The sequence below is a fragment of the Bos grunniens genome, chromosome 29, assembly GCF_055505025.1.
Source record: "Bos grunniens cultivar Pamir isolate PY7600 chromosome 29, Bosgru_T2T1.0, whole genome shotgun sequence".
Taxonomy (NCBI): Eukaryota; Metazoa; Chordata; class Mammalia; order Artiodactyla; family Bovidae; genus Bos; species Bos grunniens.
The window spans coordinates 51,530,781-51,558,636 of NC_141193.1; the positions used below are offsets into that span (position 1 = coordinate 51,530,781).

General features: G+C 43.3%; 1 protein-coding gene and 1 long non-coding RNA gene across 2 annotated transcripts in view; both read left to right on the forward strand.

Moving 5' to 3' along the window:
* The window catches only part of LOC147342670 (uncharacterized), a 29,594-nt gene extending 11,363 nt beyond the window's left edge, over nucleotides 1-18,231 (forward strand). Inside the window, exons 2-5 of the long non-coding RNA XR_015157683.1 lie at nucleotides 14,041-14,150; nucleotides 14,880-14,973; nucleotides 15,945-16,057; nucleotides 18,203-18,231. This is a non-coding gene — a long non-coding RNA (uncharacterized LOC147342670). The remainder of the gene's footprint in view (nucleotides 1-14,040; nucleotides 14,151-14,879; nucleotides 14,974-15,944; nucleotides 16,058-18,202) is intronic.
* The window catches only part of LOC147342666 (uncharacterized), a 195,514-nt gene that overhangs the window by 151,679 nt on the left and 15,979 nt on the right, over nucleotides 1-27,856 (forward strand). The gene's annotated exons all lie outside the window — the stretch shown is intronic.

Consider the following 27,856-nt stretch of genomic DNA (forward strand, 5'->3'; position numbering starts at 1 on the left):
GTTCCCTTTTGAGTTCCCAGAAGGAACGTGGGATTTCTTGGGAAATGCTGCAGTGTAAAAGGGACTCATCTTGCGTGGAGGGGAGAACTTTGTGTTTTTTTTTTTTTTTGGAGTTGTGCCTGGAAGCTTAGACTTCGTCTCGAGTTGCGTGGGACCTGGGATACCTGCTCGTGTTTCCTCAGGAAAGTCCGAACTGATTTCAAGTGCGAGGGGCAACTCAGGATTCATATCAAATTGCTGCAGGGATGAAAAGGGCCTCATCTTGAGTTGCGGTGGGAAACTCAGGGTTCCTCTCCATTTCTGACATTGATCTCGGGGTTTCTGTGGACATTGAACAGGGGACGCAGTCCTGGTTTTGTGTTTAGGCATGGAACTTGGCTTGCCTCTCGAGTTGTGAATGGGGTGTCAGGCCTCTTGTCGAGCTGGATTTGGAATCTGCAGCTTTTTCCAGAGGATGCAACCGGGGTGTCAGTGCCCCTTCATGTTGTGACTCGATACTCAGGGTTCCATTCGTATCGGTGCAGGGGCATTGGGCCTTATGTCGAGTGTATGGGGAAATCAGTGTCTATTGGAATGTGCCACAACCCACGAGGGTTCCTGTCGAGTTTCAATGTGAGACAGGCCTCCTCTTGAGGTGTGACGGGAACGTCAGGATTCCTTTCCAACCAAATCAGGGGAATTGACCCTCATCTCGAGATGAGGAGGTGCAAAGGGGCTCCGATTGAGGTGTGTTGGGAAACTCGGTGTTCCTCTCGAGTGGCTACGGGTACATTGGGGAACTTCTTGATTTGCATAAAGGCTGTCGAGTACTATTTCCAGTTTCAAAAGAAAAAATGGGACTTCTCTTGATACAGTGCAGTTTGAAAGGGCCTCATCTCACGTAGAGGGAAGAATCCCGTGGTTTTCCTTGAGGCTTGGCGGGAAGTTTGGCATTCTTGTCAAGTTGCAACATGGACCTCAGAGTCCTGCTTGTGTTGCCTCAGGGAAGTCAGGTCTCATTTCAAGTTGTGACAGGCACCTCGGGATTCCTCATAAGTCACTGCAGGGGACATAGGCCTCATCTAGACTTGTGTCCAGAACCTCGTGCTCCTCTCCAGTCATGACAGGGATCTTGGGGTTGGGTTCAAGGTTCACCTGGGGAGTCAGGCCTCGTCTGGAGTTGAAGCAAAGCACTCTGCTCTCCTCTCCAGTTGCGACGGGTATCTCCTGGAGCCCTTCGAATGACCTAAAGGGAGTCAAACCTCCTATGGAGTTTTGAGAGGGAACTCGGGATTGTTCTCTAGACCCTGCAGGAAAAGAAAGGGCTCGTTTTACGATGCAAGGGGAATTTCATGGTTTTTCTCGAGTTGCGGCGGGAAGTGTGGGCTTTCTCTCGAATTCTGACGGGGAACTCAGGGAACGTCTTGTGTTGCCCCAGGGAAGTCCAGTCTCCATTGGAATTGCAAGGGGGAGCGCGGGATTTCTCTCGAGTCATGGCAGGGGAATCGGGCCTCAATTCGCACTGAAGGGGAAATCTCGAGGTCTTTCTTGAGTTGTGGCAGGAAATTTTGGGTTCCCTCGAATTGCGACGGTGACATCAGGGAGCTTCTCATGGTGCCTATGGGAAGTCAGGAATCATTTCACATTGTGACGGGCCTCTCAGGATTCTTCTGGGGTTGGTGCAATGGAAGAGGGCCTCATCTCCAGTTGAGGCGGGAACCTCAACAGGGTTCCTCTCCTGTTCTGTTGTGATTCTTGGGGTGTGTCTGCAGTTTCAAACAGGGAGGCAGGTCTCGACTTGTGTGGAGGCATGGAACTCTGCTTTCCTCTCGAGATGCTAAAGAGGTTTCAGGCCTCCAGTCGAGTTGAATTGGGAACCTGGGGCTTTTCTTGAATTTGCAACTGGGGTTTCAGTCCACCCTTCGTGTTGTGAGTTGATTCACGGGGTTCCATTCGAATCCGTGTAAGGGAATCAGGCCTTATCTCTAGTTGATGGAAAAATCCATGTCTTTCGTACTGTGACAAGACTCCCGTGTTCCTCTCCAGTTTCAAGTTAAGACTGACTTCCTCTTGAGGGGTGACGGGGACGTCGGCATTCCTTTCCAGACAAAGCAGGGGAATCGACCCTGATCTTGAGTTGAGGAGGGGAAAATGGGGCTCTTCGTGACTTGTGGCATGAAACTCAGCATTCCTCTCAAGTGGGGAAGATTTTCGGGAAGCTTCTGGGGTTTCATAAAGAGTATCAAGTTCCCTTTCGAGTTCCAAGAGGGAACGTGGGACTTCTTGGGAAATCCTGCAATGTAAAAGGGCCTCATCTCTTGTGGAGGGGAGAATTTCGTGGTTTTTGTGGAGTTGTGGTGGGAAACTTAGGGTTTCTCTCGAGTTGCTTCAGGACCTGGGGGATATGCTTATGTTTCCTCAGCGAAGTCAGATCTGCTTTCGAGTTGCAAAGTGCGCCTTGGGATTCATCTCAAATCGCTGCAGGGTTGAGTAGGGCCTCATCTCAGGTTCAGGCGAGAACCTCAGGGCTTCTCCCTATTTCTGACATCAATCTCAGCGTTTCTGTGGACTTTGAACAGGGGAGGCAGTCCTAGTCTTTTTTGAGGCATGGAACTCGGCTTGCCTCTTGAGTTGTGAATGGGGTGTCAGGCCTCTTATCGAGTCGGATTTGGAACCTGTGGCTTTTTCTGGAGGATGCAACCAGGGTGTCAGTGTCCCTTCGTGTGTGTCGGTTCTCGTGGTTCCATTTGACTCGGTGCAGGAGCATCAGGCCTTATCTCGAGTGGATGGGGAAATCAGTGTCTTTGCAATTGTGGCAAGACCCATGATGGTTCCTGTAGAGTTTCAATGCAAGACCAGCCTCCTCTTGGGGTGCGACGGGCACGTCAATATTCCTTTCCAACGAAATCAGGGGAATCAACCCTCATGTCGAGGTGAGGAGGGGCAAAGGGGCTGAGATTGAGGTGTGCCGGGAAACTCGGTGTTCCTCTCGAGTGGGGACGGGTATATCGGGGAACTTCTTGAGTTGTATAAAGGCTGTCGAGTACCATTTTGAGTTCCAAGAGGAAACGTGGCACTTCTCTTGAGACGCTGCAGTTTGAAAGGGCCTCATCTCATGTAGAGGGAAGAATTCCGTGGTTTTCCTCGAGGCTTGGTGGGAAGTTTGGGGTTCCTTTCGAGTTGCAACATGGACCTCAGAGTCCCGCTCGTGTTGCCTCAGGGAAGTCAGGTCTCATTTCAAGTTGTGACAGGCACCTCGGGATTCCTCGCAAGTCACTGCAGCGGACATAGGCCTCATCTAGACTTGTGTCCAGAACCTCGTGCTCCTCTCCAGTCGTGACAGGGATCTTGGGGTTGGGTTCAAGGTCCACCTGGGGAGTCAGGCCTCGTCTGTAGTTGAAGCAAAGCACTCTGCTCTCCTCTCCAGTTGCAACGGGTATCTCCTGGAGCCCTTTGAGTGACCTAAAGGCAATCAAACCTCCTATGGAGTTTTGAGAGGGAACTTGGGATTGTTCACTAGGCCCTGCAGGAAAAGAAAGGGCTCGTTTTATGATGCCGGGGGAATCTCGTGGTTTTTCTCGAGTTGCGGCAGGAAGTGTGGGCTTTCTCTCGAATTCTGACGGGGAACTCAGGGAACGTCTTGTGTTGCCCCAGAGAAGTCCAGTCTCCATTCGAGTTGCAGGGGGGAGTGCGGGATTTGTCTCGAGTCACAGCAGGGGAATGGGGCCTCAGTTCGCGTTGAAGGGAAAACCTTGATGTCTTCCTCAAGTTGTAGCAGGAAATTTTGTGTTGCTTCGAATTGCGAGGGTGACATCAGGGAGCTTCTTATGGTGCCTATGGGAAGTCAGGAATCATTTCACATTGTGACGGGCATCTCGGGATTCCTCTGGGGTTGGTGCAATGCAAGAGGGCCTCATCTCCAGTTGAGGCGGAAACCTCAACAGAGTTCCTTTCCTGTTCTGTCGTGAGTCTCGGGGTGTGTCTGCAATTTCAAACAGGGAGGCAGGTCTCGGCTTGTGTGCAGGCATGGAAGTCTGCTTTCCTCTCGAGATGCAAAAGAGTTTTCAGGCCTCCAGTTGAGTTGAAGTGTGATCCTGGGGCTTTTCTCAAATTTGCAACCGGGGTATCAGTCCACCTTTCATGTTGTGAGTTGATTCTCGAGGTTCCATTCGAGTCGGTGCAAGGGATTCCAGCCTTATCTCGAATTGATGGGAAAATCCATGTCTTGCGAACTGTGGCAAGACCCCTGGGTTCCTCTCCAGTTTCAAATTAAGACCGACCTCCTCTTGAGGGGCAACGGGGACGTTGGCATTCCTTACCAGACAAAGGAGGGGAATCGACCCCGATCTCAAGTTGAGGAGGGGAAAACAGGCTCTTCTTGACTTGTGACATGAAACTCAGTATTTCTCTCGAGTGGAGAAGATTTTCAGGAAGCTTCTGGGTTTTCATAAAGAGTATCAAGTTCCCTTTCGAGTTCCAAAAGGGAATGTGGAACTTCTTGGGAAATCCTGCAGCGTAAAAGGTCCTCATCTCCTGTGGAGGGGAGAACTTCATGGGTTTTGTGGAGTTGTGGCGGGAAGCTTAGGGTTCCTATCGAGTTGCTTCGGGACCTCGGGGATATACTCATGTTTCTTCAGGGAAGTCAGATCTGCTTTTGAGTTGCGAAGGGCACCTTGGGATTCATCTCGAATCGCTGCAGGGTTGAGTAGGGCCTCATCTCGGGTTGACATCTATCTCAGGGTTTCTGTGGACGTTGAACAGGGGAGGCAGTCCTAGTCTTGTGTTGAGGCATGGAACTCGGCTTGCATCTCGAGTTGTGAATGGGGTGTCAGGCCTCTTGTCGAGCTGGATTTGGAATCTGCGGCTTTTTCTGGAGGATGCAACTGGGATGTCAGTGCCCCTTCCTGTGTGAGTCAGTACTCGAGGTTCCATTCGAATCGGTGCAGGGGCATCAGGCCTTATCTCGAGTGGATGGGGAAATTGGTTTCTTTGGAATTGTGGCATGACCCACGATGCTTCCTGTCGAGTTTCAATGCGAGACCGGCCTCCTCTTAAGGTACGATGGGCACATCAGGATTCCTTTCCAACCAAATCAGGGGAATCGACCCTTATGTCGAGGTGAGGAAGGGCAAAGGGGCTGAGATTGAGGTGTGCCGGGAAACTCGGTGTTCCTCTCGAGTGGGGACGGGTATATCGGGGAACTTCTTGAGTTGCATAAAGGCTGTCGAGTACCATTTTGAGTTCCAAGAGGAAACGTGGCACTTCTCTTGAGACGCTGCAGTTTGAAAGGGCCTCATCTCACGTAGAGGGAAGAATCCCGTGGTTTTCCTCGAGGCTTGGCGGGAAGTTTGGGGTTCCTTTCGAGTTGCAACATGGACCTCAGAGTCCCGCTCGTGTTGCCTCAGGGAAGTCAGGTCTCATTTCAAGTTGTGACAGGCACTTCAGGATTCCTCGCAAGTCACTGCAGCGGACATAGGCCTCATCTAGACTTGTGTCCAGAACCTGGTGCTCCTCTCCAGTCGTGACAGGGATCTTGGGGTTGTGTTCAAGGTTCACCTATGGAGTCAGGCCTTGTCTGAAGTTGAAGCAAAGCACTCTGTTCTCCTTTCCAGTTGCGACGGGTATCTCCTGGAGCCCTTTGAGTGACCTAAAGGCAATCAAACCTCCTATGCAGTTTTGAGAGGGAACTTGGGATTGTTCACTAGGCCCTGCAGGAAAAGAAAGGGCTCGTTTTATGATGCCAGGGGAATCTCATGGTTTTCCCTGAGTTTTGGCGGGAAGTGTGGCTTTCTCCCGAATTCTGACGGGAAACTCAGGGAACGTCTTGTGTTGCCCCAGAGAAGTCCAGTCTCCATTCGAGTTGTAAGGGGGAGCGCGGGATTTCTCTCTAGTCACGGCAGGGGAATTGGGCCTCAATTAGCGTTGAAGGGGAAATCTCGAGGTCTTTCTCTAGTTGTGGCAGGAAATTTTGGGTTTCCTTGAATTGCGACAGTGACATCAGGGAGCTTCTCATTTCAAATTGTGAGGGACCTCTCCGGATTCCTCTGTGGTTGGTGCAATGGAAGAGGGCCTCATCTCCAGTTGAGGCGGAAACTTCAACAGGGTTCCTCTCCTGTTCTGTCGTGATTCTCGGGGTGTGTCTGCAGTTTCAAACAGGGAGGCAGGTCTCGACTTGTGTGCAGGCATGGAACTCTTCTTTCCTCTCGAGATGCAAAAGAAGTTTCAGGCCTCCAGTCGAGTTGAATTGGGAACCTGGGGCTTTTCTCCAATTTGCAACCGGAGCATCAGTCTTCCCTTCATGTTGTGAGTTGATTCTCAGCGTTCCATTCGCATCAATGCAAGGGAATCAGGCCTTATCTTGAGTTGATGGGGAAATCCGTGTCTTTTGAACTTTGGCAAGACCCCCAGGTTCCTCTCCATTTTCCAGTTGAGACCAGCCTCTTCTTGAGGGGCGACAGGGACGTCGGCATTCCTTTCCAGACAGAGCAGGGTAATTGACCCTCATCTTGAGTTGAGGAAGGGCAAAGGGGCTGAGATTGTTGTGTGCTGGGAAACTCAGTGTTCCTCTTGAGTGGGGACAGGTATGTCCTGGAACTTCTGGAGTTGCATATAGGGTGTCGAGTACCATTTTGATTTTCAAGAGGGAACGTGGGGTTTCTCTGGAAATGCTGCATTGGGAACGGGCATCATCTCGCGATGAGGGGACAATCTTCTGGTTTTCGTCGAGGCTTGGAGAGAATTTGGGGATTCCTCTCGAGTTGTTACACGGACCTCAGGGTTCCAATCATATTGCCTCAGGGAAGTCAGGTCTCATTTCGAGTTGTGACAGGCACCTTGGGATTCCTTGCAAGTCACTGCAGGAGAAATAGACCTCATTTCGACTTGTGTCCAAAGCTCCATGTTCCTCTCCAGTGGCGACTGGATCTCGGGGTTGTGTTCAAGGTTCACTTGGGGAGTAGGCCTGGTCTTGAGTTGAAGCAAAGAACTCTACTCTCCTCTCCATTTGCGACAGGTATCCCCTGGAGCCCTTTATGTGGACTAAAAGGAATCAAGCCTCCTATGGAGTTTTAAGAGGGAACTTGGGATTACTCTCTAGGCCCTGCAAGAAAAGAAGGGCTTCATCTGGCTATGACCGGGGAATCTCTTGGTTTTTCTCGAGTTGCGGCAGGAAGTGTGGGGTTTCTCTCGAGTTATGACGGGGAACACAGGGAGCCTCTCGTGTTGCCCCAGGGAATTCCAGTCTCCATTCGAGTTGCGAAGGGAGCGCAGGATTGCTCTCGAGTCATGGCAGGGGAATCGGGCCTCAATTCGCATTGAAGGGGGAATCTCGAGGTCCTTCTTGAGTTGTGGCAGGAAACTTTGTGTTCCCTCGAATTGTGACAGTGACATCAAGGAGCTTCTCATGGTGCCTATGGGAAGTGAGGAATCGTTTTGCGTTGTGAGGGGCCTCTCGGGATTCCTCTGGGGTTGGTGCAATGGAAGAGGGCCTCATCTCCAGTTGAGGCGGAAACCTCAACAGGGTTCCTCTCCTGTTCTGTCGTGATTCTCGGGGTGTGTCTGCAGTTTCAAACAGGGAGGCAGGTCTCGACTTGTGTGCAGGCATGGAAGTCTGCTTTCCTCTCGAGATGCAAATGAGGTTTCAGGCCTCCAGTCGAGTTGAATTGGGGACCTGGGGCTTTTCTCGAATTTACAACCTGGGTATCAGCCCTCCCTTCGTGTTGTAAGTTGATTCTCAGGGTTCCATTCGAATCGGTGCAACGGAATCAGGCCTTATCTCGAGTTGATGGGGAAATCCATGTCTTTTGAACTTTGGCAAGATCCCCGGGTTCCTCTCCAGTTTCCAGTTGAGACCAGCCTCTTCTTGAGGGGCGACGGGGACGTCAGAATTCCTTTCCAGATGAAGCAGAGGAATCGATGCTCATCTCGAGTTGAGGAGGGGAAAACGTGGCTCTTCTTGACTTGTGGCGGGAAACTCAGCATTCCTCTCGAGTAGGGACGGTATCTCAGGATGCTTCTGGGGTTTCATAAAGAGTGTCAAGTTCCCTTTAAATTTCCAAGAGGGAACGTGGGATTTCTTGGGAAATCCTGCAGCATAAAAGGGCCTCATCTTCCGTGGTGGGGACAATTTCTTGATTTTGTGGAGTTGTTGTGGGAAGCTTAGGGTTCCTCTCGAGTTGCGTGGCGACCTGGGAGACATGCTCATGTTTCCTCAGGTAAGTCAGATCTGCTTTCCAGTTGTTAGGGCCACCTCGGGATTCATCTCAAATTGCTGCAGGGATGAGTAGGGCCTCATCTCTAGTTGCGGTGGGGACCTCAGGGTTCCTCTCCATTTCTGCCATGGATCTTGGTGTTTCTGTGGACGTTGGACGCAGTCCTGGTCTTGTGTTGAGGCATGGAACTCGGCTTGCCTCTCGAGTTGTGAATGGGGTGTCAGGCCTCTTGTCGAGTTGGATTTGGAATCTGTGGCTTTTTCCAGAGGATGCAACCAGGGTGTCAGTGCCCATTCGTGTGTGACTCAATACTCGGGGCTCCATTCAAATCGGTGCAGGGGCATCAGGCCTTATGTCGAGTGGATGGGGAAATCGGTGTCTCTGGGATTGTGGCATGACCCACAAGGTTTCCTGTCGAGTTTCAATGTGAGACTGGCCTCCTCTTGAGGTGCAACAAGAACTTCAGGGTTCCTTTCCAGCCAAATCAGGGGACTCGAGCCTCATCTCAAGGTGAGGAGGGGCAAAGGGGCTGAGATTGAGGTGTGCTGGGAAACTCAGTGTTCCTCTAGAGTAGGGATGGGTTTGTCAGGGAACTTCTTGAGTTGCATAAAGGGTGTTGAGTACCATTCCAAGTTTCAAGAGGAAACATGGGACTTCTCTTGAGATGCTGCAGTCGGAAAGGGCCTCATCTCACATTGAGGGAAGAATCCCGTGGTTTTCCTCAAGGCTTGGCAGGAAGTTTGGTGTTCCTCTCGAGTTGTGACGGGGACCTCAGGAACCGCTCGTGTTGCCTCAGGAAAGTCAAGTCTCCATTCAAGTTGCAAGGGGCCCTTCAGGATTCCTTTCCAGTCTGTGCAGGGGCATAGGACCTCATCTCGAGTTGAGGCCGGAACCTCAGGGTTCCCCTCCAGTTCTGACCTGGATCTCGTGGTTCCTATGGAGTTTCAACAGGGGAGTCAGGCCTCATCTCATGTGGAGACATGGAACTCCACTTCCCTCTCGAGGTGTAAAATGGTTGTCAGGCTTTCTGTCGAGTGGACACATGGGTCCGTGGCTTTTTCTCGAGGTGCCATGGGGCTGTCACACCTCCCTTCATGTTTTGAGTCGATCCTTGGTGGTCCAGTCAAGTCCGTGCAGGGGAATCAGGCTTATCTGTAGTGGATGGGGAAATCGGGGTCTTTTCAAATTGAGGCACAACTCCTGCGGATGCGCTCGAGTTTCAAGGTGAGACCAGCCTCCTCAGAGGGGCGACGGGAACTTCGGGATTCCTTTCTCGATGAAGCAGGAGAATCGACCCTCATCTCGAGTTCAGGAGGGGGAAAATGGGGCTCTTCTTGAATTGTGGCGTGAAACTCAGTGTTCCTCTCGAGTGGGGACGGGTATCTCGGGGACCTTCCTGAGTTGCTTTAAGGGTGTCAAGTACCCTTTTGCGTTTCAAGAGGGAATGTGGGTTTTCTCTCGAGACACTGCTCTGAAAAGGGCCTCATCTTGCATTGAGGGGAGAGTCTCGTGGTTGTTCTCAAGTTTGGGCGGGAAACTTGGGTTTCCTTTTGAGTTGCGACGGGGACCTCAGGGACCCGCTCGTGTTGCCTCAGAGAAGTCAGGTCTCTTTTCAAATTGCGGGGGGCACGTGGGGATTCCTCTCGAGTCGCTGCCGGCGAATAGGGCCATGTCTAGAGTTCAGTCAGGAAATTCAGTGTTCCTCTCCGGCGGCAACTGGGATCTTGGGCTTCCTATCAAGGTTCAACTAGGGAGTCAGGCCTCATCTGGTGTTGAAGCATGGATCTCTGCATTCCTCTCGAGTTGTCAAAGGGATGTCAGGCCTCTGGTCGAGTTCAGGCAGGGAATTTGGGCTTTTTCAAGAGGATAGGCAGGGGAGACAGGCCTCGCATCATGTTGTGTGGGGATACTCGGTGTTCCATTGGAGCTGGTGCAGGGGAATCTGGACTTATCTGGAGCAAAGGGGGAACTCAGCATCCTTTTTCCTTGCAGCTGGATCCGTGGGGTTCCACTCGAGATACAATTGGTGACACAGGCCTCCTCTTGTGGTGCGAGGGGAAGTTGGGATTTTTCTTGAGTTGAAGCAGGGAATGGGCCCTCATCTTCATGAGCTGGGACACATGGGGCTCTTGTCGAGTTGTGGCAGGAAGCTCGCCTTTCATCTCGAGTCATCACGGTAATCTCTGGACCACCTTGAGTTGCATGAAGTGAGTCAAGCCTCCTCTCGAGTTTTGAGAGGGAACTTGGGATTGCTCTTGTGCTGCAGAAAAAAAGGGCCTCATCTCACACTGATGGGGGAATCTTTTAGTTTGTCTCGAGTCACGGCTGGAGGCTTGGGATTCGACTCCAGGTACCACGAGGAATTCAGGGAGCCTCTCGTGTTTCGTCAGGGAAGTCAAGTCTCCACTCGAGTTGAGAGGCTGAACACGGGAGTGCTCTGGAGTCGCGGCAGGGGAATCAGGTCTCAATTCATATGGAAGGGGGAATCTCAAGGTATTTCTCGAGTTGCAGCAGGAAGGGTGAGTTCCCTCGAGTTGCCTCGGGGACCTGAGGGAGGCTCTTAAGTTGTCTCTGGGAAGTCAGGAATCCTTTCGAGTTGTGATGGACCTCTCAGGATTCCTCTCGAGTTGGTGCAGGTGGCTAGGGCCTCATCTCAAGTAGAGGTGGGAAACTCAGGGTTCCTCTCCAGCTCTGACAGGGATCTCAGGGTCCCTATGGAGATTCCACTGGGGAGTCAGACATCATCTCGTATTGGGACATGGAACTCTGCTTCCCTCTTGAGGTGGAAAAGGGTTGTCAGGCCTCCATGTCGAGTGGAGGAAGGGATCTGGGGCTATTTCTAAAGGTGCCACGGGGCTCTCAGTACTCCCTTCATGTCATGAGTTGATATTCGGGGTGACATTCGAGTTATTGTAGGGGAATGAGGCCTTATCTCACGTGGACGGGGACATTGGGGTCTTTCCAAACGGTGGCACGACCCCTGGAATTCTCGAGTTTCAAGGTGAGACCGGCCTCCTTCTGAGGTGCGACCAGAACATTGGGATTCCTTTGCAGATGAAGCAGGGGAATGGAACCTCATCTTGAGATGAGGGGGGGAAAATGGGGCTCTTCTTGAGTTGTGGCGGGAAACTCGGTGTTCCTCTCGAGTGGAGACGGGTGTTTGGCGAACTTCTTGAGTGGCCTAAAGGGTGTCAAGTACCCTTTCGGGCTCAAGAGGGAAGGTGGGATTTCAATCGAGACACAGCAGCGGAAAAGGGCCTCATCTCGGGTTGAGGGGAGAATCTCCTGGGTTTTCTCTAGTTGCGGCAGGAAACTTGGAGTTCCTCTTGAGTTGCGATGGGGACCTCAGGGACCCGCTTGTGTTGCCTCAGTAAAGTCAAGTCTCCATTCGAGTTGCGAGGGGCCTCTTGGGATTCCCCTCCAGTCGATGCAGGGGCACAGGGCCTCATCTCGAGTTGAGGCCAGAACCTCAGGGTTCCTCTCCAATTCTGCCATGGATCTCGGGGTTCTTATGAAGTTTCAACAGTGGAGTCAGGCCTCTTCTCGTGTGGAGACATGGAACTCCACTTCCCTCTCGAGGTGTAAAATGGTTGTCAGGCTTCCTGTCGAGTGGACACAGGGGTCAGTTGCTTTTTCTCAAGGTGCCACGGGGCTTTCACACCTCCCTTCGTATTTTGAGTTGATCCTCAGGGTTCCAGTCGAGTCAGTGCCAGGGAATCAGGCTTATCTGGAGTGGATGGGGAAATTGGGGTCTTTTCAAATTGAGGCACGACTCCTGGGGATGCACTCAAGTTTCAAGATGAGACTGGCCTCCTCCTGAGGGGTGACAGAAACGTTGGGATTCCTTTCCCGAAAAACAGGGAAATCGACACTCATCTCAAGTTGAGGAGGGGGGAAACGGGGCTCTTCTTGAGTTGTGGCTTGAAACTCAGTGTTCCTCTCGAGTGGGGACGGGTATCTCGGGGACCTTCCTGAGTTTCATCAAGGGTGTCAAGTACCCTTTCACGTTTCAAGAGGGAACATGGGGTTTCTCTCGAGACACTGCTCTGGAAAAGGGCCTCATCTCGCGTTGAGTGGAGAATCTCATGGTTGTTCTCGAGTTGGGGCAGGAAGCTTGGGGTTCCTCTCGAGTAGCGATGGGGCACAGGGACCCGCTCGTGTTGCCTCAGATTAGTCAAGTCTCTTTACAAGTTGCGAGGGGCACGTCGGGATTCCTCTCAAGTCACTGCCGGCAAATAGGGCCATGTGTCTAGTTCAGTCGGGAAACTCAGTGTTCCTCTCTGTGGGGACCGGGATCTTGGGCTTCCTATCAAGTTTCAGCTTGGGAGTCAGGCCAGGTCTGGTGTTGAGGCATGGAACTCTGCATTCCTCTCGAGTTGTCGAAGGGGTATCAGGCCTCCTGTCGAGTTCAGGCAGGGATTTTGGGCTTTTTCAAGAGGATAGGCAGGGGCGACAGGCCTCCTGTCCTGTTGTGATGGTATACTCGGTGTTCCATTGGAGCCATTGCAGAGGAATCAGGACTTATCTGCAGTGAGGTGGGAACTCGGTGTCCTTTTTCCTTGCAGCAGGATCTGTTGGGTTCCACTCAAGATTCAGTCGGTGACACAGGCCTCCTCTTGTGGTGCGAGGGGAAGTTGGGATTCCTCTTGAGTTGAAGCAGGGAATGGGCCCTCATCTCCAGATGAGGTTGGCCACACAGGGCTCTTGTCGAGTTGTGGCGGGAAAATCGGCTTTCATCTAGAGTTTTGATGTGGATCTCTGGGTCCCCTTGAGTTGCATGAAGGGAGTCAAGCCTCCTCTCAAGTTTTGAGAGGAAACTTGTGATTGCACTCGAGGTGCTGCAGGAGAAAAGGGCCTCATCTTGCGTGAACGGGGGAATCTTTTGGTTTGTCTCGAGTCACAGCTGGAGGCTTGGGATTCCACTCCAGGTACCATGGGGAACTCAGGGAGCCTCTCATGTTGCCTTAGAGAAGTCAGGTCTCTTTTTGATTTGTGAGGGCAAGCACAGGAGTGCTCTGGAATCACGGCAGGGGGATCAGGCCTTACTTTAGAACATTTCCTCTTCTAAATAGTTTATGTATGTGGTTAGTCAGTCATGTCCAATTCTTTATGACCTCATGAACAGTAGCACATTAGGCTCCTCTGTCCATGGGATTCTCCAGGCAAGAATACTGGAGTAGGTTTCTTTCTGGCAATACTGGAGCCATATCCTTCTCTAAAGTACATTATGTAAAGGACACAAACATCCCCCTGAGGTTGATGCTACCATTATCTCCATTATGGATGGAGAAACTGAAATACAGAAAGGTTAAGTTATTTGCTCCAGGACACACAGCTCAGAACTGATGGAACTGTGGCACAGGCCCACGCATTCTGGCTCCTGTGTATCTACTGCCTCTCACACTAGTTCCTGAAGCATCCGGTTGGCACCAATAGCAGTGTTAGCTCTCGTAACCATTGGAAGATCTGTGGTCATTTACATATGTGGATATTTAAAGTGATGGCCAATGTGGAGCCTGGATTAAAAAAAAAAAAATTGTTTACCATAAGGTATTTTTCTGTCTTTCTCCATTTGAGTAGTTTATAAATTTGTGTGTTTATTTGAGAAAATCTGATTTAAAGCGTGGATGATGTTGTGTTTGAGTGCTAGTGGAGAGGTCAGTAACCTGCAGAGGGCAGACAGGAAATATTTTCACTTTGTGGACTGTAAGATGTCTGTTGTAACAACTCATCTCTGCTGTATGGCAGGAAAGCAGCTGTTAACAATATGCAGACAGAAGACACAAAAACCAATGATGGCGGATTTACTAGGTTATTAGTAGTTTAAAAAGTTGTTTTTTCTTTTTTTTAGTTGCAAAAAGCACAGAATCAACTTACAGAGGCTGTGAGATGTGCTGAGAAAACACAAGATCCCGTCCAAAAGTATGATTTAAAGCAGCATACAAAATAAATATAAAGCAGGTAAACAGTATAATATGAGAATAGATCAATAGTGATAATAAGCACATTATCGTGAAGCTGTGTAACATTTCAGCTTTGAGCTGTTTTGAGATGCATAATTTTCCCCCATTATTTCCATATTTTGCACATTATCCACAAGTGAAAAGTGAAAGTTTTAATCGCTCAGTCATGTCTGACTCCACAACGCCATGGACTCTAGCTGTCCAGGCTCCTTTGTCCATGGAATTCTCCAGGCAAGAAACCTGGAGTGGGTTGCCATTCCCTTCTCCAGGGGATCTTCCTGACTCAGGGATCGAACATGGGTCTCCTGCATTGTCAGCAGATTGTTTACCATCTGAGCCACTAGGGAAGGCAATTAGTCACAAATAGAAAAACAGTACAGTGGCCAAATCATCTACTTTTCAAAATTCTAAGAATCTATGTAATTGAACCTGCAGATGTCTGTTCAAAAACAATGTGATATTTTAAAAATCTACATGTGAAGGAATGCCGTGACAGTCCAAGGGTTAAAACTATGCCTTCCAAGGCAGAGGGTTTGGGTTTGATTCCTGGTTGGGGAGCTGGGGCTCCATGTGCCTCACAGCCAAAACACAAAAACATAAAACAGAAGCATATTGCAGTCAATTCAATAAAGACTTTAAAAATGCTCTACGTCAAAAAAAAAAAAAAAAATCTTAAAAAAAAAAAAAACCATGTGTGAGAATAATTATTTTAAAATCTGCATTTTAGGCTTGAAATTGAAAATGTCAAGTTACAAACTACAGCCAAAAAGCAAGTGGATAAAATTGAACAGCTTCAGAAAAACCTGTTAAGTACAAGATTGGTAAGCCAACCTCTTAATTTCTGTCATACTGAGAAAGGATTTAAATTTTTTTGCTAGTAATATATAAGAATATTTTAGACAATATGAAAAGTCTCATTGGTTAGCTTGTTGTATTTTTATTGATACTGCATGCTACTAGTACTTTGATTCCTCTATAGAAGAAATCGACTGAATTCATAAATTTAATGATTTTCATAGTAAGATTTTAAAAATTGTGACAGTCCAAAAGCAATATTTTATATATACCACATTTTGTTTATTCATTCATCTGTCAATGAAATTCCACCTTCTGACTATCGTTAATAATGCTGCTTTGAACATTGGTACACAAACATCTATTTGAGTCCAGAAATTTGAGTAATTATTTGATTGAGAATTTTGAGTTTCTTTTGTAATCCAGATCTCTCTGTGAGATTTCTGAGAATGAATCATTTTAAATATTGTGGTTTGTTCTCTTCATTAAGAATGAACACTATGTCTGTATAGAACCATTTTTCTGAACGACTGTATTTTTTCATTTGTTGGGTTTTTTTTTTTTTTAAGAGTTGGGGGTTGCATGGGAATTTTTCAAAGATTATTTTAGTATGGTGTGACTTAACAAAACCTGGAATATCTTGAACCATTGATGAAAATGATTTTAGAGCATCTTTAGAAAGTAAAATGTAAATATAGGCAGTGTTTAAAAAAACTTTCATTAACATTTAATATTTTCTGTGTAAAAGTCTCTATTTTTAACAAATAAATGCTGGCAATTTAAATTCCAGAAAAATGATGAAATGAAAAATCATTTTAAGTTGGTTTAGGAAAAGTCATCAATTTTGGAATCTGTTATTGGCATCAATCAGGTTTAAAACTGTGTTTACTATAAATTCATATTAACTTGTGAACTCATGAGAAATAATATTTTTAAGAAAGTATATAAGTCTCTCTAGGTGTTTAAAAATAATTTTCTTAAATTATTTTTTTCTAAGTCCGAGGATGAAAAGGAACAATTAAAGAAATACATTGAATTAAAATAATCTCTGGAAAATAGCTTGGACCAAGAAAAGAAGAAAAACAGTGAGTTAGAAAAAGAGATTACTGGGTAAGATTTTAATATTTATGATAATCTCAACTACTAATAAAATATAATTTTATTTTATTTAAAACCTTAGACACAAATTCATTTTTATGTGCATTTTCATAATTAAACACATTATCCTATTTCAAAGTTTACTGTGGAAAGTCAGCACAATCTGAAATGTTTTTGAGTGCAGCAGTGTTATACTTATCTGTAATGATTTCTAAAACAGTAACAACCATGCCTCTGCATATAGTAATGTCACTCTCTTCTTCACCATCTATGCTGAATTTTACTTCTGCAAAGTATCTTTGTTCTTTTTGGTAATCCTACCTTCTTTTAATTATGTTCCTTCCCTTCATCATTCAAGTAATTTATTATCTAAAATCCTACCTGTGTTATTGTTGAACAACATTAAAAAGTATCTTAATTTGGCTTATATTTTCTTTTTGCCCCAAAATTTTAGTTGTAAAATGTACATACAAGAATATATGTGTAACTTAAAGAATAATAAAATTAGTGACCATGTTTTGATCAGTAAGATAAAAAAACTGCTTCTTCTTCTTCTTCTTCTTTTTTTTTTTTGCTGAGTGCAGTTAACCCTCATCATCTAAAGATTCAGCCAACCCAAGATCAAAAGTATTCAGGGAAAAAAAAATTTGAGAAAGTTCCAAAAAGCAAAACTTGGATTGGTCTCAAGCTGGCAACTATTTCAATAGTGTTTACACTGTATTTATAACTATTTACAAAGCATTTACATTGTATTAGATAATGTAAGTGATCTAGGGATGACTGAAAGTATAGGGAAGATGTCCTTAGGGAAACTTGAGCATCCATGGATTTTGTATCCACGGAGTGTTGGGGGATTTTTTTTTTTTAATTTTATTTTATTTTTAAACTTTACATAATTGTATTAGTTTTGCCAAATATCAAAATGAATCCGCCACAGGTATACATGCGTTCCCCATCCTGAACCCTCCTCCCTCCTCCCTCCCCATACCATCCCTCTGGGTCATCCCAGTGCACTAGCCCCAAGCACCCAGTATCGTGCATCGAACCTGGACTGGCAACTTGTTTCTTACATGATATTTTACATGTTTCAATGTCATTCTCCCAAATCTTCCCACCCTCTCCCTCTCCCACAGAGTCCATAAGACTGTTCTATACATCAGTGTCTCTTTTGCTGTCTCGTACACCGGGTTATTGTTACCATCTTTCTAAATTCCATATACATGCGTTAGTATACTGTATTGATGTTTTTCCTTCTGGCTTACTTCACTCTGTATAATAGGCTCCAGTTTCATCTACCTCATTAGAACTGATTCAAATGTATTCTTTTTAATGGCTGAGTAATACTCCATTGTGTATATGTACCACAGCTTTCTTATCCATTCATCTGCTGATGGACATCTAGGTTGCTTCCATGTCCTGACTATTATAAACAGTGCTGTGATGAACATTGAACCAGTCCTCTGTGGATGCCAAGGGATGATTATACAAAGGATTCTTCTCTGATTCTCATTAATATTTTTCTCTTTTAATTTTCTCTACATTGCTTTGCATTTTGTTAACAATGTGCTAGGCAAGATTTCTACATCTCTTAAAACAGTCTTGAAGAGACTGGTAACCCCTCTCTCTCTTCTGATTTCCTTTCTTCTAAAACTCTCAGCCTGGGTTATTTCCTGCTTAACTCAGGCTCCAATTTTTTTTTTTTTCAATTTTGAGTAAGAATCTTGTTGGTTTTTTGTATCTACTTCCTTTTCTTTTTGTAGAGGTTGTGGTCAGTAGGAATAAATGTGTCTTGTGTCTTTTCAGAAAACATTCATATATAATATCTCTTCAATTTTATTTTGAATACTGATCTGTGGTTTATAATAATATTTAATATAAATTAATATTTCACACTAGCATGCTAAAAGTTGACGTTAACTTATTTATACGAACTCATATATTACATATATCACACACAGTATATTTAAATGTGATAAAATTTTTCTTCACAATCTAAGATTAGAATTTAGTTATTATGCTTTCAAGGAATATTAAGTTTGAACAATGAGAAAGGATTATAATTTATAGATTTGTTTGTTTTATCTGATAGAACATATATCTGTTTAATTATTAAATATCTGCTTTTAAATAACTTACTCATTCTATACATTTCTACAGATTTAAGAAACTCTTAAAAATGACAAGAAGGAAGTTAAATGAATATGAACATGGAGAGCTTAGTTTCCACGGAGATTTAAAAACCAGGCAAACTGAAATGGATATTCAAATTAATATGCTAATACATAAGGTAATTTTTAATCAGTTTTAGAACCCCAAAATCACTTAATTTGGGGAAATAAAAATCATTCCATGCTTTCGGAAGTGAAACACAGATTTGTCTATTAATTTTTTAAGTTGGACACCAGTAAAAAAGACAGCTTTTCCCTATATCATTTTGAGATAAAAAGGGCACACTCTTGACTCTCTCTGTCTTGAACCCTGGCTGGTGATCTGAAGCTAAGCAGCACAGTATTAATGACCCGAAAGCATCCGTTGTTTTTGGTGACAGGTTTGTTGATATCTAATGAACATACCATGCAGTTCATTCGTTTAAACTGTACACTTCAGCAACTTTATTGTGTTTAAAGAATTATACAGGCATTACCACGTTAGAACATTTTCATCACCCTCCAAAGAAATCACCCTGTGCCAGTTTTTTTTTGCTGATCTTCCCAGCCTGAAGGAACCATGACTCCACTTCCTAACTGTGTACATGTCCCTTTTCTAGACATTTCATGTCAGTGGAATCACACAATATGGTATCTTTTGTGACTGCCTTCTTTCATTTAGCATAATATTTTCAAGGTACATCTAACATGTATCAGTATTTCCTTGCTTTTATTGCTTAATAATATTTTATTATATGGATGTACCACATTTTATTTATCCATTCATCATCTTATGGACCTTTGGGGTTGTTTCTACTTTTTGGCCAATGTCAGTAATGTTGCTGTGAACATTTATGTCTCAGTTTTGGTGTGAACATATTTTTTCATTTCTTTTGGGAATACAGTTTTGATCAGAATTGCTGTATTACACAGCAACTCTGTTTAACCTTTTGAAGACCTGCCATACTGTTTTCCAGCATGGCTGCATCATTTTATATTTTTATCCAAAGTACGTAAAATGTTCCCATTTCTATACATTCCTGTCAACACTAGTCATTACCTGTCTCTGTGAGTATAGCCATCCTAGCAAGTATGAAGTGGCATCTCGTGGTGTTCTCCTCTCTCTGAGGAGAGGACAATGCAGATTGAGTTCTAGATTAGTGACTACTCAAAGCTACCCATCTCTTTTAGAATTTTAGTAAATTGAGATGAGATCAAAAGTCTGATTTTGGTAATTAAACTATTTCTAGTTATTTCTTATAGTTCAAATCATATGTCTCATTGCTTACTAGTCTTCATTGCTTTCAAACTTGAGCAGAAATTCTAAGGAGTCACACCTGCCTATTTGTAAGAAATTGTAATTGAAGGGAACCCTGAAAAATCTTCTTCCTGAATAGTTCTTAAGTCTTCCTTCTAGTTATATGCTTCTTCTCATCAACATTGTGATTAAAAATCTCACCTTTTATCATATTCCAGTTTATAGGAGACCAGTTTCTACCTGCATTTAAGTTATGTTTATTTTCTCTTTTTCAAAAATCTATTTTTCTGTTTTTTCCTAATCAGCTTTAAGTTTAGTGGCTTCAATAAGCAACATTGGTTTCGTTCAAAATCTACACTTAGGAAAAGGTGGCCAGGACAGCTGGCTTCTCGTCCCCTCAGCTTCAGGTGGGGCAGCTCGAGGGCTGGGGGCTGGAATCGGGTGAAGGTGTGTTCATTCCCATATCTGATAGTTGGTATCTGTGGTTGGCTGGACTTTGGTGAAGGCAGACAAGTTAAACACCTACCCTGAACACCTAGGCTCTCTTTGCAGCCTGGGTTTACTCACAACATGGAGCCTGGTTCCCAGGTTGAGAGCCAGGCAGAAGCTCTGCTGTCTTGTCTAACCTCGCTTTGCAGTTCACACAGCATCATTTTCATCATCTTCTGTTCAATAGGAGCAAGTCACTTATACTTGGCCTATATTCTACCATTTTTTACAGAATAAAGTTTTTAAAACTAATGGGTACATTTAAAAACTAGCACAGTTACTCACTGGCCACAATTTTTTATATTCCTTCCAATGAAAAATACCCTTTTCCCTACCTGTTCCCTCACAAGTGTCAGTTGTTAACAGTGTCAGGCCCAGGCTCACTACAGGTCTTATGGTCTTCATCAGGTACAGGTGGCACATGCAGATGAGGTTTCTGAGTGTGATTTCTAGAGTGTGACCCTGTGAGCACAACCTTCTCAGTACTAAGACTTGAGAACTAAAGGGACAAGTTATCTGCCACCCACACCCCCACCATTCTGCTGAATGACTAGGCTTTCCCGACCAGAAATGGGAAACAGGAGGCACCGTATTCTATAGCAGCTCTGAGGTCCAGTTTGGTGCTGCCAGCCCTTTGATGAGGACTTGGTCCTGCCCATAAGAGTGCTTCATTTTTGCTCTACCCTCTGAGCTCTGTGTGCTGTGCTTTTCATAGGAAATGACCTCTGTCTGTAGCTGAGTCATTTTTCTTAAGCCAGCTTCCTCTTTGTTGAACTTCTAAGAAAATACCAAAGGCCTATTCTCATTTGTATGTCTTGGTCTCTGTTAGGCCAAGCACTGTTTTTTTGTTTTTGTTTTTGTTTTTTTTTTTTTGCTGCGAAGTTTCTCTTTAAAGTTTTTAGTGTCCTGTGAATTGGATTGGGGTTCACGTCATTGGAGAGGATACCAAAATATTTGGTATCCTCAAATATCTCAAAAAAATCTCAAAATATTTTTTGAGAGAAGCTCTGCACCTTGGACTTCTTGTGAAGCTTTGTAGGATGATGCCTTTAAAATTCTTATGCACTTAAGATCTTTAAAGATATTTGAGGCACTACCTTAAGTCTTTCTAGGGTCTTAATGAAGGGTTTTACAGTCTACAGGCTTCACCTTGAAACCGTGTTTTTCTGACAGCACCCTAGATTTGATCTTAGCCCAGAAGCTGTTTCTCTCTTTTAGCATCATGTGACCACTGGACATGTGGAGATGCTGTAAAAGAGATAACAGATATTGAACCCAAATATAATTGAGCCTGGTTCCTTTATATTTAATAGTCCCCCCTCCCTTTTTTTTTTTTTTTTTTTGATAGCTTATCCCTCTCATTGATGTTACTTTAGTTGGTTTGTAGCAAGAGTCTCCTTTCCTCTGTGTTTCAGTGTCGTTTTCTTCTCTTGCCTAGAAGCTGTCACCAGCAGCCTCTTTAAGGGCCATCAGGATTCAGTTTACAGTGTCATGAAGCCCTTTGGGTTTTCATTTCTTTCTCTGCATCCATTCAGATCTCACTTACCTCCATGTTGAAAGGCATTCTCACATCTTTTAGTTATTTTTAATGGCATTTTTAATATCAGTATCTGTGCCAGGTATTTACTGCCAGAAAATTGTATAATAAACCACGTCAAAGCCTAGTGCCTCAAAACAGTATTTACGTTGTTCAAAAAGTTGTGTTGGGGCAAGGCTCAGTGAGTGAGGCCAGCACGTTTCTTTTCCAATCAGCATCAGCTGGGATGTCGTGAAGGTGGGGACCAGAGTCATCTGAAGATGAGTTCATGCACATGTCTTGCAGTTGGAGCTGGCTTTTGGATGGGACATTAATTGAGGTCGGTCAGTGAGGGCACTGACAAGGTGCTCAGTATGTGGTCTGGGCTTCTTCGCAGCATAGTGACTGATGCTAAGGGTAGGCTTTCCCACAGAGCAAAAGTCAGTTTCCTCAGACTCTGTCCAGTTGAAATCAGTTACTGAGGCCAGCACATATTTAAGGGGAGGGAATTTCAGAGAAAAGTGTCAAAGAATGTGTAGACAGTTTCAATACCACCACCTCCACTCACCTCGACTTACCGAGTAATCATTCTGTCTAAAGGAAAGTTCTTTGCAACTCAGTGTCACTGAAATTCCCACAAATTTTGTTTGTTGTTTTGTTTGGTATGTTCCGTTCTGTGAAAAGTAACAAATGGTTACAAAAATGAGGCATTTTTTGTTGTTGTTGTTCAGAAAAATGTATGGATCATCTCACTAAGCTATTAGGAGATGAGATTTATTTAACCTTTTGAATTATTTTTCTTTGGAATGCAGTTCAAATTAGCAAAAGTATTCATAGTTCAGAAAAAGACTTATGGGATTAGAATCCATATTTATAAGATTTATTAATGAGAGTCTTATTTTCACAATCTTCTTTTGGGAATCGTTTATTAACTCAATCCTAGATAACAATACCGTATCCCTCAAAATTCTTTAAAACATGGGGCATTAAGATGGGGGGAAGGAGTAAGAGACATTCTATTAAGAGGTGACTTGTAGTCATTTTATGGAGAATAAATAGAAAAGAGTGTAATATCAAGGGCAAATGTTGTGTGACAAAGATTATGACAGTGAAGAATATATTTTGTGACTCTTGGTGGTTTGAACTTCTTTCTTGATTCTCTGAGTAATCCCTGGTCCTACATTCTACAATACAGATACCATTGTATCTATTTGGTCCTGGTTTGAGTTAGGCTGTGTTCAGTCCACTTGCCTCATTACCAAACAGTATTGTTTTATTCTTGCAGATTGATAATCTTACAGCAGAACTGGAAACTGCATCTTTAAAATGTCTTCATCCGGATGCAAAAAAAATCAAGTTCTTTGAAAGGAGTTATTATCTATGAAAGGAATGCAAAATAAATGTGAAAAACTAGAGAAGAATAAAAATAAGTTGGAGCAAGAAATAGTGAACCTCAGAAGTTATATAGAAATGAATATTATAGAACACAGTCAAGTAGAGCACTATAAACAGGAGATTGAAGAAAGGGCGAGACAGGATCTTGTAGAGAAATTAAAGTCAGTCAACCTATGTTTGCAGGTTAATTTGTTCATCTGTCATGTGCTCGAATTCACCTCATTGTAAATTATGTTTTGGATCTATACAGCTTATGTGTTTCCTCTACTTCCCTTAGAGCAGTTGGCTTGGCAGTTTTCTGTAAGGAAGGGGACACTTATTTCTCCCATTAAATATTTCCGTTTCCATCACAGTTATCACCAAATTGACCTATCAGAATGATTCTCACTAGAGAATCCTTTCATTTATAAGACCAACTGGAATAAAACAAGACTACTAGGAGGAAAAGAAAATATTGTGGTTTAGAACTGGTACCATCCTCTTGAATTATTTTTAAGTTGTCTTGTTCAATTTTTAAAATTTTAAGTTGATCCTCTTGTTCTTTGAATTATCAGATTATATAAGCACCACTACGGGCATAATTCCACTTTAATTTTATAATTCACGTTTTTTCACTTCACATTGACAATAATTATTTTAAATTTCTGCTCTTTTTTTTTAAATTTTATTTTATTTTTAAAATTTAATATATTGTATTAGTTTTGCCAAATATCGAAATGAATCTGCCACGGGTATACCCACATTCCCCATCCTGAACCCTCCTCCCTCCCCTCCCCTCCCTCTGGGTCGTCCCAGTGCACCAGCCCCAAGCATCCAGTACCGTGCATCGAACCTGGACTGGAGACTCGTTTCATACATGATATTATACATGTTTCAATGCTATTCTCCCAAATCTCCCCACCCTCTCCCTCTCCCACAGAGTCCATAAGACTGATCTATACATCGGTGTCTCTTTTGCTGTCTCGTACACAGGGTTATTGTTACCATCTTTCTAAATTCCATATATATGCGTTAGTATACTGTATTGGTGTTTTTCTTTCTGGCTTACTTCACTCTGTATAATAGGTTCCAGTTTCATCCATCTCATTAGAACTGATTCAAATGTATTCTTTTTAATGGCTGAGTAATACTCCATTGTGTATATGTACCACAGCTTTCTTATCCATTCATCTGCTGATGGACATCTAGGTTGCTTCCATGTCCTGGCTATTATAAACAGTGCTGCAATGAACATTGGGGTACACGTGTCTCTTTCCCTTCTGGTTTCCTCAGTGTGTGTGCCCAGCAGTGGGATTGCTGGATCATAAGGCAGTTCTATTTCCAGTTTTTTAAGGAATCTCTACACTGTTCTCCATAGTGGCTGTACTAGTTTTCATTCCCACCAACAGTGTAAGAGGGTTCCCTTTTCTCCACACCCTCTCCAGCATTTATTGCTTGTAGACTTTTGGATCGCAGCCATTCTGACTGGCGTGAAATGGTACCTCATAGTGGTTTTGATTTGCATTTCTCTGATAATGAGTGATGTTGAGCATCTTTTCATGTGTTTGTTAGCCATCTGTATGTCTTCTTTGGAGAAATGTCTATTTAGTTCTTTGGCCCATTTTTTGATTGGGTCATTTATTTTTCTGGAGTTGAGCTGTAGGAGTTGCTTGTATATTTGTGAGATGAGTTGTTTGTCCGTTGCTTCATTTGCTATTATTTTCTCCCATTCTGAAGGCTGCCTTTTCACCTGGCTAATAGTTTCCTTTGATGTGCAGAAGCTTTTAAGTTTAATTAGGTCCCATTTGTTTATTTTTGCTTTTATTTCCAATATTCTGTAAGGTGGGTCATAGGGGATCCTGCTGTTATGTATGTCAGAGAGTGTTTTGCCTATGTTCTCCTCTAGGATTTTTATAGTTTCTGGTCTTACATTTAGATCGTTAATCCATTTTGAGTTTATTTTTGTGTAAGGTGTTAGAAAGTGTTCTAGTTTCATTCTTTTACAAGTGGTTGACCAGTTTTCCCAGCACCACTTGTTAAAGAGACTGTCTTTAATCCATTGTATGTTCTTGCCTCCTTTGTCAAAGATAAGGTGTCCATAGGTGCGTAGATTTATCTCTGGGCTTTCTATTTTGTTCCATTGATCTATATTTCTGTCTTTGTGCCAGTACCATACTGTCTTGATAACTGTGGCTTTGTAATAGAGCCTAAAGTCAGGTAGGTTGATTCCTCCAGTTCCATTCTTCTTTCTCAAGATAGCTTTGGCTATTCGGGGTTTTTTTGTATTTCCATACAAATTGTGAAATTATTTGTTCTAGCTCTGTGAAGAATACCGTTGGTAGCTTGATAGGGATTGCATTGAATCTATAAATTGCTTTGGGTAGTATACTCATTTTCACTATATTTATTCTTCCAATCCATGAACATGGTATATTTCTCCATCTATTAGTGTCCTTTTTGATTTCTTTCACCAGTGTTTTATAGTTTTCTATATATAGGTCTTTAGTTTCTTTAGGTAGATATATTCCTAAGTATTTTATTCTTTCTGTTGCAATGGTGAATGGAATTGTTTCCTTAATTTCTCTTTCAGTTTTCTCATTATTAGTGTATAGGAATGCAAGGGATTTTTGTGTGTTGATTTTATATCCTGCGACTTTACTATAATCGTTGATTATTTCTAGTAATTTTCTGGTGGAGTCTTTAGGGTTTTCTATGTAAAGGATCATGTCATCTGCAAACAGTGAGAGTTTTACTTCTTCTTTTCCAATTTGGATTCCTTTTATTTCTTTTTCTGCTTTGATTGCTGTGGCCAAAACTTCCAAAACTATGTTGAATAGTAATGGTGAAAGTGGGCACCCTTGTCTTGTTCCTGACTTTAGAGGAAATGCTTTCAATTTTTCACCATTGAGGATAATGTTTGCTGTGGGTTTGTCATATATAGCTTTTATTATGTTGAGGTATGTTCCTTCTATTCCTGCTTTCTGGAGAGTTCTTATCATAAATGGATGTTGAATTTTGTCAAAGGCTTTCTCTGCATCTATTGAGATAATCATATGGTTTTTGTTTTTCAATTTGTTAATGTGGTGTATAACATTGATTGATTTGCAGATATTGAAGAATCCTTGCATCCCTGGGATAAAGCCCACTTGGTCATGGTGTATGATCTTTTTAATGTGTTGTTGGATTCTGATTGCTAGAATTTTGTTAAGGATTTTTGCATCTATGTTCATCAGTGATATTGGCCTGTAGTTTTCTTTTTTTGTGGGATCTTTGTCAGGTTTTGGTATTAGGATGATGGTGGCCTCATAGAATGAGTTTGGAAGTTTACCTTCCTCTGCAATTTTCTGGAAGAGTTTGAGCAGGATAGGTGTTAACTCTTCTCTAAATTTTTGGTAGAATTCAGCTGTGAAGCCGTCTGGACCTGGGCTTTTGTTTGCTGGAAGATTTTTGATTACTGTTTCAATTTCCGTGCTTGTGATGGGTCTGTTAAGATTTTCTATTTCTTCCTGGTCCAGTTTTGGAAAGTTGTACTTTTCTAAGAATTTGTCCATTTCTTCCACGTTGTCCATTTTATTGGCATGTAATTGTTGATAGTAGTCTCTTATGATCCTTTGTATTTCTGTGTTGTCTATTGTGATCTCTCCATTTTCATTTCTAATTTTATTGATTTGATTTTTCTCCCTTTGTTTCTTGATGAGTCTGGCTAATGGTTTGTCAATTTTATTTATCCTTTCAAAGAACCAGCTTTTGGCTTTGTTGATTTTTGCTATGGTCTCTTTTGTTTCTTTTGCATTTATTTCTGCCCTAATTTTTAAGATTTCTTTCCTTCTACTAACCCTGGGGTTCTTCATTTCTTCCTTTTCTAGTTGCTTTAAGTGTAGGGTTAGGTTATTTATTTGACTTTTTTCTTGTTTCTTGAGGTATGCCTGTATTGCTATGAACTTTCCCCTTAGGACTGCTTTTATTGTTTATTTATTTATTTTTATTTTTTTTTCTAATTTTATTTTATTTTTAAACTTTACATAAGTGTCCCACGGGTTTTGAGTTGTTGTGTTTTCATTTTCATTAGTTTCTATGCAAATTTTGATTTCTTTTTTGATTTCTTCTGTGATTTGTTGGTTATTCAGCAGGGTGTTGTTCAGCCTTCATATGTTGGAATTTTTAATAGTTTTTCTCCTGTAATTGAGATCTAATCTTACTGCATTGTGGTCAGAAAAGATGCTTGGAATGATTTCTATTTTTTTGAATTTACCAAGGCTAGATTTATGGCCCAGGATGTGATCTATCCTGGAGAAGGTTCCATGTGCACTTGAGCAAAAGGTGTAATTCATTGTTTTGGGATGAAATGTCCTATAGATATCAATTAGGTCTAACTGGTCTATTGCATCATTTAACGTTTGTGTTTCTTTGTTAACTTTCTGTTTAGTTGACCTATCCATAGGTGTGAGTGGGCTATTAAAGTCCCCCACTATTATTGTGTTATTGTTAATTTTTCCTTTCATACTTGTTAGCATTTGTCTTACATATTGCGGCGCTCCCGTGTTGGGTGCATATATATTTATAATTGTTATATCTTCTTCTTGGATTGATCCTTTGATCATTAGGTAGTGACCATCTTTGTCTCTTTCAACAGCCTTTGTTTTAAAGTCTATTTTATCTGATATGAGTATTGCTACTCCTGCTTTCTTTTGGTCCCTATTTGCATGGAAAATCTTTTTCCAGCCCTTCACTTTCAGTCTGTATGTGTCCCCTGTTTTGAGGTGGGTCTCTTGTAGACAACATATGTAGGGGTCTTGTTTTTGTATCCATTCAGCCAGTCTTTGTCTTTTGGTTGGGGCGTTCAACCCATTTACATTTAAGGTAATTACTGATAAGTATGATCCTGTTGCCATTTACTTTATTGTTTTGGGTTCGAGTTTATACACTGTTTTTGTGTTTCCTGTCTAGAGAATATCCTTTAGTATTTGTTGGAGAGCTGGTCTGGTGGTGCTGAATTCTCTCAACTTTTGCTTGTCTGAGAAGCTTTT